The sequence below is a fragment of the Ovis canadensis genome, chromosome 6, assembly GCF_042477335.2.
Source record: "Ovis canadensis isolate MfBH-ARS-UI-01 breed Bighorn chromosome 6, ARS-UI_OviCan_v2, whole genome shotgun sequence".
Taxonomy (NCBI): Eukaryota; Metazoa; Chordata; class Mammalia; order Artiodactyla; family Bovidae; genus Ovis; species Ovis canadensis.
This window is the reverse complement of record NC_091250.1, coordinates 119,621,391-119,635,844: the sequence shown is the minus strand read 5'-3', so window position 1 is coordinate 119,635,844 and position 14,454 is coordinate 119,621,391. Positions and strand designations below refer to the sequence as shown.

Below are 14,454 nucleotides of genomic sequence, written 5' to 3'. Positions count from 1 at the left end.
TGGTTTGTTGAATCCATTCACAGTTAATGTTATTAATATTATTGATATAGTTGAGTTTACACCCTTCACATTACTTTTTGTTTCTATATGTCCCATGTCATTTTAGTCCCTCTGTTCCTCCTTTACTATGTTATTTTGCATTAGATGAATCAGACCAATGTCACAGCAAGAACTTCAAAGAGCTAACTCTTTTTAATTTGGATACAAAATTACCTCTCCAACAATTTTTAGGTTCTTAAATGGTTCACTTTCTAATCCATCCTGATTTTTTCTCTCTGGTTCCAGTAAACAGGAGCAAATCAATTATTCACCCAGTAATCATGGAACACCAACTACAATAATGTCCATTACCAGCTTCCTGGGGTAGAGAATTTGAGGCTACAGTTTGACCTTCCCACCCAGAGGAGGGATAGAGCCATTCACAACATTTTGAGGATCATGTTCATGACATGTGATGATGAGAAGTGCTATAACAGTTCAGTGTTTCAGACCAAGGTGGAAAAGGATGGTTCCATGGGGGATTTTCAAGTGCCACGGCATTGCTTTCACAGACCTGGCACAGATGCTAACAAAGATCTAATGAGCAAGAGACTTTTCTACAGCTGCGACAATGAACAGGTAAGACACCACAAAATGATCAGCGTACATGCCTGCCTGGAAGTGTTAACACCTCTCCCCACCAATCTCCTTGTCACTTGACCTCTTAGTTTACCTACAAAGCCCTCTGTTCAAGAAAGTGAAACTATGATCTAGGAGCTTATGAATTATGAAATCCAAAATTTACAATGTATGTTGTAAACATCTGAGGTTTGGGGCACCCAGAACTCCTTCCCCATCTTCTAGCTGGGGCACTCCCAATTTCTGATATCCTCTCCAGCTACAGGACTTGTTTACGTATTTCAGTATGAAGTGTCTTGCATCCATCTTGCTAGTGGTAAAGAACCCACTTGCCAATGCAGAAAACATAATGATATGTGGGTTCCATCCCTGGTCAGGAAGATCCCCTTGAGGAGGGCACGGCAACCCACTCTAGTATTCTTGCCTGGAGAATCCCATGGACAGCTATAGTCACTAAGAGTCAGGATACAACTGAATGGACTTAGCATGCATGCATGAATGTCTTGCATGCACCTTTAGCCATGTCTATAGAAAACTCAGGAGATCTGTAATGCCCAAGCCCTCATAAACTGGACTCATCCTGGGTATCTGGAAAACTTCCAGGGAGAGACAGATCATGTAAGTAAAACACCCATTTGCCCAACAGTTGAAACCGATTAGGCAGAATCTGGGTGGGGAGGGACATCCAGGCCTTTGTTCAAAATAAGGTGTCTGGTGGGCAAAAGAACCTCTTCTGGCCCTGATCCTGAAAGGCTCCAAGACTTGCCACAGAAACTCAATTGCTGCCAGGCTTAATGAGCTCACTCACCCAGCTGCCCTGGCACACGAAGCAGCCCTGCCAATTTCCAAAGAGAGATGTGTCTACCAGAGCATGTTCTGAGGTCCAGCTTTGGAGAAATGGAAAAAATCAGACCACTTTAACAAGAAGTACGACCTGAACACAAGAACATGGTTTGGATTCTGAAGAACAGCTTGCCAACATTTTTTTTCTGCCCTAAAGTAAAAGCAGGCTGCACTGTAAGGCAGTGAAATGCCCCTGTGCAGAAGGAAAACTTTATTAAGTTCCGTAGAAGCTTCACTCGAGAAGGCAATGGCAACCCACTCCAGTATTCCTGTCTGAGAATTCCCATGGACAGAGGAGCCCGGCAGGCTACAGTCCATGGGGTCACAATAAGTCGGATATAACTCACAGACTAAACAACAACAGTAGAAGCTTCACAACCATCATCTCGGGACTGATGGAGCAGCCAGGGATGTTTCAGTCGAAAGTACTGAGGCATCCAAGGTTTGCAGAGTTTATGTCACTAGAGGTGCCCACTGCCAGGAAGGAGTGGGGCTTATTAAGGGCAGAATGGATTCAATGCAAACAACAGAGAGAAGAACCAACGGCACTCGGTTAAGGTCCCTCCCAACACTGACATTACAGGCAGATGAAACATACTCATTTTTCATTTTCTGGCTTAGATGTGAAGACAAATCAGTCATCATACTATCAACACCAAACACTGAGGCTAAAGGCCAAAAGCTATTGACCACCCACTGTGGCCCGACCCTGTGCCGGGCTGTGGGAGGCCCCCTGTGGACTAGGCAGCATCTCCACTTCCTGGAACCTTCTGTCTAGCAGGAAAGTCTGGCAAGTCACTGGCAGCTGGAATACAGAATCCAGGGCAGCAGGAGCCCCAGGGACACACGCAACGTGGCCTGCAAATGTGGAAGTACTGTCAAAGAAGGTTTTCTGGAGGAAATAAGGCTGATGATGGATGCTCAGCACATGCAGAGGACGTTCACCAAGTGAATGGGGTAGGGAAGGCTAATTGGCAGATCTGCCAGAGGGACCGGCATGTGCAAAGGCTAGACTCACTCAGGAATGGCAGGCAGACAGTATGGCTGGACAGTATGCTCTGGTGAAGGCCTGGGAGGACAGAGGCAGGGGCAGGCCATGACACCCTGGGCAGAGCAGGAGGAAGCCTCTTTAGTCTGTTCCTCTGCCTCCAGGCTCTTTCTGTCTTAATCCAGCCCCACTGACTTCATTCACTGTGTCTTCACTTGTAGATCAAGCTGATAGGTCCCTCCTGGGGCCCCACCATCCAGGCTGGGCTTTGGAGCCTGCAGGGTTTCACAAGTGGGGGTGGGTGAGGGAGGTGTTGCAGGCAGAAGCAGCTGGCAAGCAAGGGTCTAGGAGAAGGGACAGTGCTTAGGAGAGGGGTACCATTCACTGGGGGAGATGCAGGAATTGAGCTGGAAGCAGGCCATGGGGGCCTTGAAGACAGGTGAGGTGGCTGCACTCTTCAGTAATCAGCAATTGTCAGAGTAGCCAGAGATCTGACCCCCCAGCCCCACCACGTGGGCAACCTCGGGTAACTCACTCGTTCTCCTCAATGAGTGCGGCCCAGCGAGGGCTGGAGGGGAAGACTCGCTGTCACCCGCAATAACCCATTTTCACTTACACATGTGCAAGGCCCACCCCTAAGCCCTCACCCAGGCACCTGCTGGCAGGTGTGTGTGTGTGGAAGATGAGGAGAATGCCCCTGACCCGTGAAAAACTGGGATAAAACCTCCCTGGGCATTTCTCCACGTGAAGCACATGCATCCCTGGCCGGGGTCCGGGTGTGACCCTCTCCCCAAACGCCAGAGCTCCCAACAGTGAAGTGATTTGTCTCTCTCGTAGCTTCTGGCAAGATCAAGAGGGGCTCAATACAGGCTCCCTCCCAAGTGCAGAAAGCAGAGAAGATGCGGTCTCCAGCAGTGAAGGTACACACCACCAGAAGACAGCCTTGCCACGACCAGAGCATCAGCGGCCCTCGTCCAATCAGCGCTGACCATGGAGCAGCCCCGCCCACGAGATGCTCGGTGAGATCTCCGTATTCCGGGCGAGTGAAAGTCGCTCAGTCGTGTCGGACTCTTTGCGACCCCATGGATAGTCCATGGATTCTCCAGGCCAGAATACTGGACTGGGTAGCCTTTCCCTTCTCCAGGGGATTGTCCCAACCCAGGGATCGAACCCAGCTCTCCCGCACTGCAGGTGGATCCTTTACCAGCAGAGCCACGGGGGAAGCCCACATTCCCCGGGGCCCTCTGCGAAATGAACTGCAAAGTCTTCCCAGAACATAAAAATTCTGGTACAGTTATTATATGCAGAGGGATTAAAAAGGCCAGAACCGCTGAGTGGAGGCGATTCTGAGTAGAGTGGCCCAATGTTCCAGTGCTCTCGGGTCATCCCAAAGTGTTCATCTTGGCTGCCAGTTACAGAGCTTATCAAACCCCAGGCTATAGGTGGATTCACCCCAGCTCTCCTCACAGTTCAGTTCAGTTCAGCCACTCAGTCGTGTTCGACTCTGCGACCCCATGGACTGCAGCACGCTAGGCCTCCCTGTCCATCACCAACTCCCAGAAATTACTCAAACTCATGTCCATTGAGTCGGTGATGCCATCCAACCATCTCATCCTCTGTCGTCCCCTTCTCCTCCCGCCTTCAATCTTTCCCAGCATCAGGGTCTTTTCAAATGAGTCAGTTCTTCTAATCAGGTGGCCAAAGTTTTGAAATTTCAGCCCTGACCTCTCCGAGCTAGAGACCCAGCCCTCTTCACTCTATCATTATTTGTCAGGTATCCTTACTTATACCTTCCAGAGAATAATCACAGTCTTAGTGGCGGGGTTTGTGTTTTCTGTGGGTCTCCCCTCTCTCAGACTGAAAGCTGCCATGGGCAGGGACCTAGCCACTCGTGTTCATGGGGCTATAGTTCCTTTCAGGGGCACACAGGAGGCCCTCAAATGTGCACTGTCATTGTTTGTCATCAGATTGAGCTTCTTGTTTACAGAGGAGGAAACTGGAAGCACGGAAAAAATGTGACTCACTTGCCCAGGGCCACACACTTCACAAAGGCAAAGCCACCAACCTCTGGAGCAGCACTGTCCCCCAAAATACAATGTGAACCCCACATGCAATTTTAAAATTTCTAGCAGCCATATTTAAAAAATGTAAAGATAAACAAGTGACACTAATTTTAATAATACATTTCATGTAGCCAATATATCCAGAACGGTTCCGTTGTAATAAGTAATCAATGTCCAAGTTATTACTGAGATCTTTCTCATTCTCTTTTTCCTACAAAGTCTTTGAAATCCAGAGTATGTTTTCCACTCTCCAGGGCGTGCGAGCATATGACTTAGGAGACTCATTCACAATTATTATAAGCAATGGAACCACCAGCAGCAGCAGCGCTTACTAACATCTACTATATACTGACAGGCTCTGGGCCATCTACACAGTTATTTCTGACCTCCACACTAACCCCAAAGGCTCGGGACACTGGACTTTCTCCATACTGAACAGAAGAAAAAGGTGAAGCTGGGAAAGATTAAGTAACAGGCTCAAGATCATCAAGCTAGCGAGGTGAAGTTAGGAAATTAACTCACATCTGACTCCAAGCGGTAGCAACACTTATTTCTTGGGCAGCTACTGCATGCCTACGTCCTGGGCTAGGAGACAGAAAACATGCCAGATTAGGTTCCTGCTCTCGCGGTGCTTTCAGTCCAGCTTATGAGGACTAGGGCAATGATCACAAATGGGGAAACAAACCCACTTCAGATCTTGATGTCAGAAGCAACAAGGGGACAAAGGGGAGAGTAACAGAGGAGGGGGCAGGTGGGCATCTCCTGGGGAAGGGCAGGGAAGACCTCTCCAAAGAGGGGAAATTTAAGCTGACATGAAGGGTGAGAAGAAGCCAGTTCTGGAGAGGGCAGGAGATGAAGAGGCCAGGAAGCAAGGGGCAGACCTAACTGCAAAGCATCTGGCACATTCCAGGAACACACAGAAAGGTGGTTGAGCTCCCTGCCTGTGCCAGCTGCCTCTCTGGGCCACTCAGGTGCCCCGTGCCGGCCCTCCTGCCTCTGGGTACTCCCACACTCTGGCTTGGAAAGTGAGAAATCAATAAACCGTTCTACAGATGCCAAGAGCAAGTCAAGGCTGGAGGTCCCCATCATAGAACTGGGCATGGGGGACACATCCACAGCTATCTGATGAGTGTCTGAACAGATGAATTAGTGAGTAATGGGGAGAGTGAGTGGAAATGCCAAAACAGAACCTTGGCAGCCGGGGCCGCAGGAAGAGGGGCCATGCTTCAAACAGTCTGCACAATAGCCAAAAGGTGAAAACCTCCTGAGTGTCCATCCTTGAAATGGAAGCAATGAATGGGTCACAAAATGTGGCCCATCCTTACAATGGAACAGTACTCAGCCTTAAAAAGGACTGAAGTATGGATGCATGCTATGATCTGGATGAACCTTGAGGGTACTATGCTCAGTGAAAGAAGGCAGACACAAAAGGCCACACATTATATATGAGTCTGTGTATATGAAATTCCACAACAGGGGAATCACACAGACAGAAGGCAGGTGGGTGGTTGCCAAAGGCTGCAGGAGGGGGAAGGGGTTTTCCTTGGGGGTGATGAAACTGTTTTTAAACCCAGAGGTGTTGACTGTACAACACTGTGAATCTATTAATACTAAATGCCACTGATTTGTATATTTTAAAATGGCTAATCTTGAATTCCAGCTCAGCTTTAAAAAGGAGAGGGGAAAGGAGGAAAAAAGGAATTGTTTCAACAGAAGAGTCAGGTGATGATTCTGTTAAATAAAATAAAACCCCATGTCTCAGAAAGCAGGTAGGAGTGATCAGCCTCCAGAAGTACCAGAATAGAAATGGAAAAAGAGAGAAGAGGACTTTCCAAAGCTGAAAGAAGTAGAAAGCGACTTTACCAGATCACTCTCGCCTCCACTATTTGTTGCTGCTCAGTCACTCAGTTGTGTCCGACTCTTCGCGACCCCATGGACGGCAGCACGCCTCCACTGCAGATGCCTGTAATCCTCAGGGTCTGTCCCATAAGGGCAGCAGGACACTCCTCAGTGGTGTGTCCCACTCCCCACAGGCCTGAGGAAGGGACCAGGGGCCAGGCCAGGGCTCCTGTATCAAAATACAGCTGAGATGGAGGCTCAGGGGCCAGCAGGCCAAGCCAGCGCATCCCCTGACCTGGCACACACAAGGGCATTACTGCCACGATGGGCGGCCCTTGGCAGCCCCAGGATGGCCTCAACAGAGCCTCCTTTCATTCCCTAGAGTGGCCCTTCAGCCAAGTCTGGGCCGCAGGGGAGAAGGGACAGCAGGAAAGCTGCATCCACGCAGCACAGGGGTCCCCTGAGGTCTAGCTGGGGGCTTTAGGATACACGATGGGTCCTGTGGGTGATTCCAGGACCTGGAAAGGATAAAGGGACACCACGAGCCACACAGAGAGGACAGACCGGCCTCACAGCTGTTTCAGGTGTGGCTGTTCCAGGGACAGCATCACAGATACCATCCAGTGCACGAGGCTGGCCTTTCCCCTCTGTTCTTTATTTCATCCTCGCACCCACATGGTCTGCAGGGACAGGGACTGGGGCTATGCCCATTTCACAAATGAGGCCACTGAGCTCCAGAGTGTTCAAAGGGTACAGACGATCATCCACGGTCAGTATACTGCAAAACAAGCATTCAATCCCCAGGATTCCACCAAAGCCTCCTGTGCTAAATTATAATGCTGCTGATGCTTGCTTTTTTCTATAAAACACCCACAAGGCAGGATGGGGTTATGGTTAAGAATGTGACCTGCCAATTTGGGAAGACAGAAAAGTGCTGAAGATGGATGTTGATGGTGGTTACGCAACACTATGAAATACTCAATGCCACTGAACTATATGTATGGATTTGAAACAAAGATACTTTAAGAAGTCATCAGGTACTGGGACATTAAGAAATTGGGGGATCGAAATTTTTAACAATAGGTATCATACGGAACCACATTCTCTGAACATGTATAAGATTCAATTAGAAGCTAACAAAAAATATAAATTCTTCCCCTCCTCAAAAAAAAAATAAATAAATAACATGGGCTGCCAGTTTTGTGACCCTGGGTAGGCTTCAGAGCCTCTATGTGCCCACCGATAAAATGAGAAATGCAAGCATCTTCCTCCAGGGTTGTGTCCAAGTGAAAATCACTCAGTCACATCTGACTCTGCGGCCCCATGGACTATACAGTCCATGGAATTCTCCAGGCCAGAATACTGGAGTGGGTAGCCTTTCCCTTCTCCAGTGGGCTCTTTCTAACCCAGGGATGGAACCCAGGGCTCCCGTATTGCAGGCAGATTCTTTACCAGCTGAGCCACAAGGGAAGCCCAAGAATACTGGAGTGGGTAGCCTATCCCTTCTCCAGGGGATCTTCCCTGACCTAGGAATTGAACCAAGGTCTCCTGCATTGCAGGCAGATTCTTTACCAACTGAGCTATCAGGGAAGCCCCTGGGGTTGTATCCAGGACTGGATGAACTCAAACCAGGGAGAAAGCACAGACCAGGGGGCAGCAAACTTCTGCAAAGGGCCAGGTAGTAAATGTTTCTGACTTGACAGATGTCTGCACCAACTGCCCAACTCTGCCAGTACAGGACAGAAGCAGCCATAGATGGCAGGTACACAAATGGGCATGACTGGGTGCCAATAAAACTTTATTTACAGCATCAAGCACCGGGTGGATGAGCTGTAGCTTGTGGATAGTCTGGCATTTGGTACGTACTCAGGCAATGTTTCCATTAAGGAAAACAGCATTTGTCTCAATTCATTTCCGTAGACTTCAGTGAGAGGAACAGTATTCCTTGTGGTTCTGAAAATAAATACGATCACCAAAGACAAGAGCAGAGGCCTCCTCCCCACTGGGGGGCTGCCTCCTCCCTCACTCTGAGAACCCCAATGCCCTTTCTCTGCTGCCCCGTGCAAGCTAAATGGTGTCAGTCATGTCTGACTCTTTGCAACTCTATGGACCATAGCCAGTCAGGCTCCTCTGTCCATGCAATCCTCCAGACAAGAATACTGGTGGGGGTTACCACGCCTTCCTCCAGGGGATCGGGGGATCTTCCTAATCCAGGTATCCAACCCACCTCTTAGGTCTCCTGCATTGGCAGGCAGGTTCTTTAGCACTGGCGCCACCTGGGAAGCCCCACTGCTGGGTACCAGCATGTTAATTACGCCCTGGTAATTAAGACCTCCTGGGCCACTCCCTGCAAGCACTAGTGCCCCTTCCCACTCCCTACAGGTGAGGCTCCTGACCCCTGCCCTTCACACCGGGAGGACCCCAAGACCCCCTTCCTGGTCCTTGCCCCTCACTGCTGACCCACAGTGCCTGGGCTGTCCCTCTGGCTTTGGAAAGGCATAAGCAAAGAAAACATTTTCCTAAGGCATTCAGGGCTAGAGTGACAAGCCAAGGTCCCTCTGGTGGCCAGCCTGCAGGCCTTTTTCTGAGCCTCAGGCTACAGCAACACCAAAAGCTACTACTGGCTTTAAGGTAACATGTTTCTATTAAAAGCACTAAGAAGGCTCTTCTGATTGATTTCTCACACCAGTCCTGCAGGAAAGTTGTCTTTCCGTTACAGGAATTGGTGTGCTTCATGGAGCAACACCTAAGCTTTGGAGGGAGACCATCCCTCGCCTCCACCACTGCTTAGTTCTTCCAGCTCCATCTCTAGACACAGCCCCTAACAAAAGGGTTCATGCAATCCTTACCCTGCCTGCTGCTGGGCAGTTTAAATTAAGATAATTCATGGCAAGAGTGGGAGTTTAAGCAACCATAGAGAGCTGTTTTCCTTCAGTGAACATCACGAGAAAGGAACTGGGCACAGGGAGGTTAAGTGACTTGCCCAAGGTCACATAGCCAGTAGGGTCTGAGCTCGTTCCTCAGAGCAGGTCCTGTAACCCAGCCCTGTGCCTTCACAGCCCACCTCACCTAGCTGGTAGCCACAGCCTACAACCATTATTTTTATTAAGGGTTTTCCCTAAAACAGGGAACCAACCAACAAGGACCTACTATACAGCACAGAGAACTAGGCTCAATACCTCGTAATAACCTATAATAGACAAGAATCTGAAATATATATATAACTAAATCATGTTGCTGCACACTTGAAACTAACATAACAATGTAAATCAACTGTATTTCAGTAATTTTTTTAAAAAAAAAGAGTTTTCCTAAGAATTGGATGGAGATGACTATAATCGCTTCACTCCAGCAATGAACAGGAAAAAGTCCAGACAAAAGAGGCATCAGAGGATCTGCTCTGGGGCCAGTGGACTCTGAGTTCAAGATTCCTGCACCATTCTCAGCACCTTCTCGCACAAGTCTGCACAGTTGGAATTAGTCAACACAGCACCCATCCCCTTCATCTTTCATTCTTGCTTACTGAATATTTAGCTTATTGGCCTGATGATGTTAGCTTGGGAAGGACAAAGAAGGTGAGGGCCTCTAACCAGGGCATTTACTCTGTGACAAAGCTAAAGGGTTTATTTTCCCAAATCATGTTGTTGCTGTGCAGCCGCTAAGTCGTGTCCAACTCTTTGGGACCGCATGGACTGCAGCATGCCAGGCCTCCCTGTCTCTCACCATCTCCCAGAGTTTGCCCAAGTTCATGTCCATTGAATCATCATCATCACCACTTATTTAAGTGCCTCAGATGCCCAGAGGCCACACTTCTGATCCCCACACCAATTCAGCCAAAAATGGACCACTGCCCTTATTTGCATTGGAAATAGAGGCTCAGAGAGGTTAATCCTCTTGCCCAAGATCACACAGCTGTCAAGAACAGGACACCGTTGAGCGCAGCTTCAGGAGCCCTGCAGGTTGGTCCAACCACAGTGGGGAAGGAGGCAGAGAGAGAAGAACCAGGATACACCCCAGCCTCTTATGTCTCCTGCATTGGCAAGCGGGTCCCTTAACACTTAGGGAGATAAACAACCCACAGCACGCAGGGGCAACTGCTGCTGGTTGACGGCTTCCTCAGAAACCGTTCCTTCTGCCACTCATCTCCCAGCCTCAACGCGCTCTGTGCACTAAGAAATCGGGCTCTGGGGGCCTCCCTGGTGGCTCAGTGGTAAAGAATCCACCTGCCAATGCCAGAGACATGGGTTCGATCCCTGGCCCAGGATGATTCCACATGCAGCGGAACAGCTGGGCCCAGACGCTACAACTATTGAGCCTGTGCTCTTGAGCCCAGGAAGGAACCGCAACCACTGAGCCCTCGCGCTGCAGCTACTGAAACCCAAGCACCCTAGAGTCTGTGCTCCACAGCAAGTGAAGCCACTACAATGAGAAGCCCGTGCAAAGCAACTCGAGAGAAGTCCCCACTCTCTTCAACTCGAGAAAAGCCCTCACAGCAATGAAGACCCAGCACAGCCAAGAATAAATTTTAAAAAAAAAGGGCTCCATCCTGCCTCCTCCTCGTGAAGCCTTCAGGTCGGGGAAGCGAGCTGTCATGCTCTCTCCCTGTCCCTCAGCATGTGTCTCTCTTATAGCGCTGACAGTACAGGTGCCTCCCCAGGAAGACAGAGCCCCACCAAACAGGTGCTGCCTCTCAGATCTCACTGTGCCTCTCATCTCTGGTGGGCAAAGTCTTCTAAAGGAAAAATGACATAAATATTATACAATGTACGGATATAAGGTTCTGCAAGAGCTAAGTGTGTGTTAGTCGCTCAGTGGTGTCCGGCTGTTTACAACCCCATGGACTGTAGCCAGCCAGGCTTCTCTGTCCATGAAGTTCTCCAGGCAAGATTACTGGAGTAGGTTGCCATTCCCTTCTCCAGAGGATCTTCCCAACCCAGGGATCAAACCCAGGTCTCCTGCACTGCAGGCGAATTCTTTCATCATCTGAGCCAGCAGAGAAGCGAGAGATAAGAGAACCACATAATCTGTTTGAGGAGAATCGAGGAACACCACAAGACTCTCCACCACAGAATCTCCCACGAGAGCTGGGCCTTGTCATATGAATAGGAGTTCTCCAGACACACAAAGAAGGGGAAACTTTTGGGGAGAAAACACAGCCTGTGGGGAAACCCTAAATGTGAAGACACATCTGGGGACACAGGGGTGGCGTGTCTGCCTCAGACGGTGTGGCAGGGAGATGGAGAGGTGGCCCAGGGAAGCTGGGACGGGCAGAACTTTCGAGGAGGTCATGGAGGCAGGGGGAGCTGTGGGTGGTTTGTGAAGGAGGAAAAATGGCAATGAATTCATTTGCTGGACCCACATTCTGACCCTTTTGAGGGGCTTCTCTCTAGGACAAGACTCAAGGTAAGAGTGAACAATCCCACCCCAGACTCTGAACAGGGACGTTTAGTATTACAAACCACATGCAGAAGTCTCAACAACAAAAGCTTTGCAATCATCCAGTAGGCTCCATCGAGTTGTATAAAACAAAAAGATTGCTCAGAGCAGCGGGTCTCCGCGAGTTAACAAATGTCCTGCTGGACAAGCATCCTAGGGGAAGGAAGGGGAAGTGGGGGCTCCTCACCACCCCATCCCATCTCCAAATCTGCCCCTCCTCCTCATCCATTCCGGCTCATGGTAGAGCCACCCACCTGCTCAAGGCCCTGGAGAAGAAGCCGGCCCCTCCTATAGCCTTGGCCCTCACCAGTGGGTCACCCTGAGATGAGAGGCATACGCCCTTAGGCCAGATATTTACTCTGGGTGACTCCCCCTGTGAGGGGCTGAGGCTACCTGCACCCCACTCCAGGACCTCTTAGTCTGATCAGGGAGGCGGAGGCTATCGGAGAGGATGGCAATGTGTCCAGCTCTGTCATACAGGGACACTCAGGCGGGTGGCAGGGGTGGGGGCGGGGGGCGCGGAGGGAGGCCCGCCGTGCTCTCCCTGCCTTGTTCTAGAAGGAGCTGTCCAATTGAAGGAGGGATGTTCCCGGAGAGGGAACAGCACAAGCAAAGGCCAAGGACAGTGTGCCTGTGAGTGCGCAAGGAAGGGGTGGGGGCCGCGGAGGAGGGCCAGGGTTAGATACAGTATCTCTGGAGCTTACAGAGCTGGGCAGAGGCTGGCGCAGAGCCCAGGCTGCCCCAGACGTCCGGAGAAGGGCAGACCAGAGTGTGTGGGGAGGGGTGGTGCTGGTGGTGTGTACGCGGAGGGTGGGGGTGGAGGGTGGGTGGTGGCTGCTTTTAGGTAAAAGGCTCCAGCGTGGGAAGCAGCCTCTATCAGGGAGGACAAGACCGGATCCTCAGGAGCCTAAAGCCAGAGGGTGGAGTGATGGAGCGATGGAGCGAAGGGGCCGGGAAGCGAAGGCGCAGGAGGCCAGAGAGGCTGCTGGCCTGAACGCAGGGCATCCGGCAAGGTGCCGGGCCCCGCGGGAGCCATCTCCGGAGGCCGAGTGCGCCCAGGACGCGCCGGCCAGGCGGGAGGGTGGGTACCAGCCTTTCTTCGCGTTTCTCTAGCCTCCTCCCTGGCGCCCACGTGGGCGGAGCAGCGTGGGGGTGTGCAGTGCGTGGGGTGGGGCGGCCTCGCCCTCCCGGCCCCCAGCCTCCAAGGCGCGGCCCCGGGGCTCCATCCTCTGGGCCATCTCGCCCGGCTGAGATCCGGGGGACCCAGACCTACTCAGTGGGTGGGACATCCAGGGAACCGGCCGACCACGCCCCCCCATCCCCCGCGCCACTCCCGGGAGGCGCCCGGTGGGTCCCCATCCCCCTCCACAGATTGGGGGCGGAATGGGGAGAGGAGTGGAAATGGGGGTGGCGTGAGGAAGAGAGGCGGGGGAAGCGTCTGTAGGGAGGCGACGCAGAGTCCTCCGGACGGGATACGCCGCAGGGGGATTTGGAAGGGAGTGGGGGATGGGAACGGAAGGGTGGGGAACCTCGGAGGTGAGATGCGAAAGTGGCAGCGGTATTAAAGGGGGCGCGAAAGGCTGGAGGAGGGGAGAGGCAGGTGGGCGATGGGGCGGGGCGGCACCGGTCACTGCCTCCCTTGCCACTGTGCCAGCCCCATCGATCGCGGGGTCCGCGGGTTCCCTTTGGCCAGCGCGCGCCTCCCGCCCCCCGGCGCACCTGTACCCACCTGCTCGGTGCTCAGGCCCGAGCCGGGCAGCAGCGGCAGCAGCAGCAGCAGCAGCGGGCGTAGCGAGTGCAGCCCCGCACCGCATCCTCCGGCCGCCCCCTCCCCGCCCCGAGCTTACGCTGCCACCGCCCCCGCCTTAAAAAGGACAAAACGGAACGGAAGACGGATTCATGCAAAATTTCAAAATAAAAAAATCGAAAGAAGCAAATGAGAAAGACTAGCTGATGCGCGCGTGGCTCGGTTGGGCGAGGGGCGAGGTGCAGCGACGCCGGGTGACCGTGCTCCGGGCAGCCTGCCGGCGCGTGCCGCACACTCCCGGCTGCAGCTAGCTCCGCCGCCCGCCGCCCGGCTCGCAGCGCGGCCCCGCCCCTCACTCTGGGCGCCCCTCCGGTTGGCCCGTCCTCCTGCCAGTCAGAGGGGAGGGCCCGGCGCTTGCCCCGCCCCAGCCCAGGGCAGTTGCCGGGAGCTGTTCTGCCGCCTGGAGGAGAGTTTTGAGGAGGCCTGAGTTTGCGCAGTGGATCCGGCGACTTGTGCCCGGGAGGAGTGGGGGTCCCGCTGCTGAGCTCCTCCAAGCTAGCAGCTCTGCCGCCGCCTTAGTCGAAGCTGTTGTTGCAGGCAGACGGCTCCACCTAGAGCTAAGGGCCCCAGGAAACTCATCCCTGCCCTCAGGGGGTTCACATCCATTTTGGAGGGGGTGTATATCACCTGGAACTGTGGCTGTCCGGGGCCACCTATGGTCTGGAAGACACAACCAGAGATAGCAATCTGAAGGTCAGGAGTTAAAGGAAAATATTGAAGGTGTCACAGCCAGCAGGTGGCACAGACTTGGCGACTAGGCAAAAGAGCATCACCCAACAGTAGTAAAATGGACCATGTGATGTCCAGCTGAGGGTTAAAGAAAGGGTAGGATTTAGTTAGGCAAAGATTCATTCATTCGC

The 14,454-nt window shown here is 52.1% G+C and overlaps 1 protein-coding gene across 4 annotated transcripts in view; it reads right to left on the bottom strand.

Moving 5' to 3' along the window:
* JAKMIP1 (janus kinase and microtubule interacting protein 1) overlaps positions 1–13,881 on the bottom strand; it is a 159,608-nt gene extending 145,727 nt beyond the window's left edge. For 3 of the 4 annotated variants that reach the window (XM_069594691.1, XM_069594692.1, XM_069594696.1), the window contains exon 1: positions 13,517–13,839. The gene's annotated coding sequence lies outside the window, so the exon portion shown is untranslated. Of the gene's footprint in view, positions 1–13,516 lie in introns of all 4 variants that reach the window. The other variant, XM_069594695.1, reaches the window with a different exon arrangement.
* Between the last annotated feature and the right edge of the window lie 573 nt (positions 13,882–14,454).